Genomic DNA, 6,464 nt, shown 5'->3' with positions numbered 1-6,464 from the left:
TGTACAAATATGTAATTGCATGTATCTTACAGATACATAAATATATATGTACATAAACACACACACACACATATATATATAATAATAACCAATTACTTAATTAAAATCCAGACAATCCTATGAGTTTCAGAGAAAATACATAAAGACCAGATGAGAATTTTTAGGAAAGGCTTCGGATAGGAGATGAGAGAAGAATTACGACGCTTACTGCCATGAATCATTTGCAAAGCATGTGAAAATGCGGACAGCTTGTACAGTTCTCTGTGAAGTCCATCCGCTGCATCAACCATTATCGGAAATTAGCCAGCAACCTCTCATCTTTAGCTGGGTGGAAAGGCCGGTTCTGAGGCTTGTCCTCATTTGCTCCTTCCACACCTCATTTAATGAGCATTAATTGTTCTGTTTTTGTTTTTCTTTGGGGGAAGGTAGCCTGGTGTGAAACAGTAAAGAAAAGATTTTAAGATAAAGTGCTTGGATTCTAAAGCTGCCAAGCTGCTTGTCTGGCCTGTAACTAAATTAAAACAAGCATTTTGGGCTTTTTGGCAATTAAAACAAGCATCTATAGATGCTTCCTTAGTAAACCAAAAGTAAATACATCTTCCCAGCTACTTCTGTCATAGGATTAAGCATCATGTAAGATTGATCTTTGTGCTCTAAATATTTCACAAATATTAATCTTTTTTTTGAGACAGGGTCTCACGGTGGAGCACTGGCTAGCCTGGAATTCACTGTGTAGACTGGGTTGGCCTCAAAATCACAGACTTTTGCCTGTCTCCTAAGTTCATGTTTTTTACTGCAAAAATGCATACTTCATAATAAATATGGAAGATTTTTACTTCTGACCAAAGAGATGACCTCCAGAAATAGTATGGTATATGTGATGTAGACTTCTTGGCAATTGATACTTGGTCAAACTATGTAAATGTTATTTAGAACGTGTGGTGGGAGAGGAGATCCTCAAGTAGTATACATAGTTTAAGAGATATTGACAGTTGATGGCTTCTGGGAGAAGGAATCACTTTTAGGGGGTGAAGGTCACTGGTAGATTGTCCATCCTCAAGTGCATGACCCCACACACATGTACATATGGGCAACATTATCATTGGACCCACTAGGTTATTTTTTTAAGAAACACCATTTGGAAGGAGATATGTGGGGAAGGGACTCCAGGAGCACTGGAGGGAGAGTTTGAGAGAGTGGGTATAATCAAGATACAGTATATACCTGTATACAATTAAAAAAAATAAAAAGATGGTGATTAATTTTGACTATTAATTTGACTGGATTTAGAATCACCCAGAAAACACATATCTCTATATGTGTCTATTTGGGTGTTCCCAGAAAGGTTTTACTGAGAAAGAAAGGCCTGTCCTGGATGTTGGTGACACCATACAATAGTGGAAGACCCATGAATGAAACTGGGGAAGGGAGACAAATAAACAGAACCCTATATGATGTCTCTCTCTCTCTCTCTCTGCTTCCTGACTATGGACATGACACAACAGGCTATATCACATTCCCTACCATGTCTTCCTTACCTAGACGGACAGCATCCTTTCAAACTGAGAACACAAAATAAACTCTATCTTCCTTACATTGTTTTTTTTCTGATAATTTTTTTCATTGTTTTGTTTATTTAATCACTTTACAACCTCCTCCTTCCTCTCCTCCCAGCCCGACCCTCTCGTTCCTCCCCTCCATTCTCCTTAAAGAAGGAGAGGCCACCCATGGGTAGTAACCCACCCTGGCACATCAAGTCACAGTAGGACTAAGCACATCCTCTCCCACTGAGGCCAAAAGGCAGCTATGGGAAAGAAATCCAAAGGTAATCAACAAAATCAGAGATAGTCCCCACTCCAATTGTTATGGGATCCTCATGATGACCAAGATGCTCATCTGCTACATATGTGTAAAGGGCCTAGGTCCAGCCTACACTTGTTCTTTCGTCGGTAATTCAGTCTCTGTGAGCCCCATGGGCCCAAGTTACTCTGTAGGTCTTTTGGGGTGTCCTTGACCCCTCTGGCTCAATATCCTTCTTCCCACTTTTACACAAGACTCCCAGATCTCCACCAACTGTTTGGCTGTGGGTCTTTTCATCTGTTTCAATCCTCTGCTGGATGAAGCCTCTCAGAAGACAGTCATGCCAGGCTCCTGTCTGCAAGCATAGCAGAGTATCATTGGGTTTCAAGTTGGGCTAATCATTGGTTATGATTGCTTTGGCAGCACATATACTAAAATTAGAATTATACAAAGAGGATTTGCATGGCCCCTTTGCAAGAATGACAGGCAAATTTGTGAAGCATTCCATATTTTTAAGAGTATAGAAGCACACACACACACACTACAACATTAAAGTAACAGGAATTAACAGTCATTGGTCATTAATATCTCTCAACATCAATGGACTCAATTCTTCGATAACAATAAACAGGCTTATAGACTGGGTGCAACAACAGAATCCATCATTCTGCTGCATGCAAGAAACAAAACTCAACAACAAAGATAGACACCACCACTGAGTAAAGGGCTGGGAAAGTATTTTCTGAGCAAATGGACTGAAGAAGCAAGGTGAAGTAATCATTTTAATATTTAATCAAATAGACTTTCAACTAAAAGTAATCAAAGAGATGGGGATGAATAATTCATATTCATCAAAGGAAAAATCTACTAAGATGACATCTCAGTTCTGAATATCTATGCCCCAAATGCAAGATCACCCATATTTGTTAAAGAAATAGTACTAAAGCTTAAACCACACATAAAACTCCACACATTAATAGTGAAAGATGTCAACAGCCCACTCTCACCAATAGACAGGCCATCAAAACAGAAACTAAACAGAGACATAATGAAACTAGCTGATGTTATAAATAAAATGGACCTAACAGATGTCTACAGAACATTCTACCCTACCACAAATAATATACCTTCTCCTCAGAGTCTTCTCCAAAATTGACCATACAGTCCATCACAAAGCAAGACTCAACAGATACAAGAAAATTGAAAAATATTCTCTGGTAATTTATCACAGCAATGAAATATGTAATTAACAGAGATAGGTGGTGATTTGAGAGATTAATTAAACAGCTGAAAAGCCATCATGAGATTTAGGAAAAGAGAAACTGATTCAGTTAAAAGGAATCAGAAGATTTCATGCATGTGTACTATTTGTTTTTCAAGTAGTAAAAGAGTATAAGAGAAAGAGAGATGGAGAAAAGCATTTTCCAAACTTTGTTATATTGGTACTGGAACATGGCTGATAAATTGCAGGAGCACAATTGAGATTTAATTTTAAGCCCAAAGTATTAGGATTTATACAGGAAGAAAAAACACTATAGTGTATTTGAATAACTAAAGTCGAATGCTAGAACCTTGAATAACTATGATTATTCTGTCAAAATTGTAAGACAGCTTGAGAGCAGAAATAAGTGGATCTCAGGGTGGAAAGCTGCCAATCCACACTGGCTACTAAAATACTCTTTTTAAAACTTTTTATGCATTACATAAGCTTTTATCAACTTCCTCTCATGCTCAAGACTAGACATACGTTAAATAACGTTTGTTGGCAAGTTGTCTTTTATGCCATATGATAATTCACAGTTGCATTTTTAAATAAAAACAACCATGCATATCTTACTTACTAAATACATTCTCCATTAAATGAAAGGTGTTCACTAGAGAAATGACTGACTCTGGGTAGAGCAGGGAAGGTCAGACCAGGTTGGAGCATCTTCCTATATAGTAGAGTGATCTGTGTAAAGAATGGTGGATCAGAAAGACACAAGGTCAGCTTTAAATGTCTCCTTTGACAAAATCTTAAAAGCTTAGACTATAAAAGTAATGATCACACAATGGTATAAGCCTGAATAAAACAGTAAGTTTATCCTAGAATATGTGAATATATAAATGAAGAATGAAAGTGCTTCCTTAAGAGTGTGGAGAGGCCAAAACTAAACCATAACGAATGTCCATAAGTTAATCACACTCGCCTATGTCATGTCAACTGATCTGGACAAAACTTGTAAGGAGCCACTAAAGCTATCAGATACAAGCTTGAGGGGGCAAAGGCTCTTTATTAACACAAACTCTTTTCCCATAACAGCTTCCTGTGTAAAAAGAAGACAGTACAATTCTTAGTCTGTGATAGACGAGAGATCAAGTTAACATGATGACTTATGGTGAAAAGTCAGCATCACGTTTGCTTCCTTGTGCACAGACCGATGTGCAATTCACACTGAAAAACATGTAGAAACCTGGACAGGGCGTGGTGGCACACTCCTTTAATTCCAGCACTCAGAGGAAGCCTGTGAGTTTGAGGCCAGCCTGGTCTACAAAGAGAGACCAGGACAGCCAGGGCTATCCTGGTGAACCGTGTCTCGAAAAACAAAACAAAACAAGAAAGACATAAACACCTGGGCTATAATCGCTGTCATTCTATCTCTAACTTTGGGTTTTGGTCTCTGCGTGCTGCATTATTGGGAACATTCTGCATTATTATTCAATTTATATCTTTACATGAGAAAAACTATGTCTGAGTCTTTTTAGGAAATCCTAAAATTATCTTTACCTGGCCACTATTTGGAAGTCTTCCTAATGCCCTGGATATCATTAAACACAGATAGGCACATAGCTAGATGAGGCATTTCTTCAGGAATCTTCTTGAGTTACCTGTCGCTGAAATAACTTGAATACATTGGTGCTGGGTAAACAAAGACAATTGACAAACCCTGACTGGCCAGGATAATAATTTACAGATTCAAGGCCTCTTTTTATTAAAGGCTTAGAGGTCTCTAAAAGTGTATTTTAAAAATAGGGGGTCATACAGGGTTCACTCCTGAAGGAATAAAACTCAGTAAACAAGATAGAATAAAATAAACTTTTCCTACTTTACCGCATAGATGATACAGTAAAACAAGTTAGGTATTAGTTTTTGTTGTTCATAAAAGGACCGGTTCAAATATTTTCTCTTTGCCTGGAATGTTCTCATACTACAAACATTGCCACACTAAAAGCAGGCTGTCAGATATTAAATGTGGTTGCTTTAGAGTATACATTCTCTAGTTTCTTTAAATTAGAGTTATAAGACTAATAATAATAATAACAATCTGTCCTGTTTGTATTTTCTAATTGTAACTGAACATGTAAGTCTGGACATATAATGAAAAATCAAGGACATAATCTGTACCACTTGGATAATCATTGGTCTGTCTTTGTTCTGTGAAACTTGTACAAATTTAGAAGCACCTGGTTCCAAGTCAATCGGAGCCACAGAATCAGTTGACTGCCAGAGAGACAGAGCTACAGAAGTGGCCTGCTTGCTAGACAGTCAACTGAGAGATTCCCCTCAGATCGTGCATGACTCACTCCCTCCACTTAGCAATCCCTTATCTCCTCTGCAGGCCACCCTGTCAGCAAACACCCTCCACTCTCCTCTCTGTGCTGGCGAATGATCCCCAGAAGGACCCTGACAACAGAGAAGGTGTATTCTTTCAGCAGCAATTTTCCACATACATCTATCGGGTGCTCAGGAGAAACAGAATAACAAAGAAAACTCTGCTCTACCCCAAGCCTCGTTCCTAGGATAGGCCAGAGTCTAGAGAGAAACTGTCCATGTGATATGAAAGGGAAAGTCTGCAGAAAGCAAACACTGGAACAAATGCTAAGAGAAAACCACCAGCAGTGTTAAATTGTACCTTAAGACATTGTATTGAACACTCAAAAGAAGAGCTGAAGATTATTGCACACTGAAGGCAATGCACATTTCCCAAACTGCTTGAGTCTGGGTCTCTTTTTCTAGTTTCAAGGATGTAAAGTTGATGCTTCTATACAAGCTCTTTCTCCTACAGTATTTAGTCCTATAAACTCACTATTTCATGCTGTATTCATTGCGGCACATTTGACTCCGTGAGTTATGTTTTCCTCTCAATATTATATCCATATATGTATATAAATGTATATGTGTAAACATAAATGTACGCATACATACATGTATATATGTATGAATATGTATACACATACAGGAATATATGTAGATAGACAGACAGAGAGATAGACAGACAGACAGACAGACAGATAGACAGATAGATAGATATGCATGCATGTGTGCGTGTAGGATTTCACATCGCCCAGGCTGGCCTCAAACTCACTACATAGCTGAGGATGACCCTGAACTCTCAATACTCTTACCGCCACCTCCCAAGTATTGGGATTAAAAGTATTCCATCATACCCAGGTTCAACATATTTTCTATTTTTGGTATTTCCTTTGAACAAAAGATTGCTCAAGATTCATTACTCAATGTTGTAACATCTGCCAATTTCTCATGTTTCGTTCTGTTTCTGTTTTCTGCTTTTCCTACATGGTGATTGCAAAAGCTATTTGGTATGCTTTCACTCTTAATTTTGAAAAAGGTTTATTTGTGTGTGTGTGTGTGTGTGTGTGTGTGTGTGTGTGTGTGTGTGTGT

At 38.2% G+C, this 6,464-nt stretch overlaps 1 non-coding gene across 1 annotated transcript; it reads left to right on the top strand.

The window, feature by feature from the left end:
• The first annotated feature begins 2,211 nt into the window (after window positions 1-2,211).
• On the top strand, window positions 2,212-2,314 carry LOC129685723 (U6 spliceosomal RNA). The gene has a single exon (XR_008721523.1). It is a non-coding gene; the product is annotated as a U6 spliceosomal RNA (small nuclear RNA).
• Window positions 2,315-6,464: the final 4,150 nt, after the last annotated feature.

Source organism: Psammomys obesus, unplaced genomic scaffold, assembly GCF_907164565.1.
Source record: "Psammomys obesus unplaced genomic scaffold, mPsaObe1.curated_primary_1811, whole genome shotgun sequence".
Taxonomy (NCBI): Eukaryota; Metazoa; Chordata; class Mammalia; order Rodentia; family Muridae; genus Psammomys; species Psammomys obesus.
Note: the sequence above shows the minus strand (reverse complement) of the source record. Positions and strands in the feature narration are given on the sequence as shown.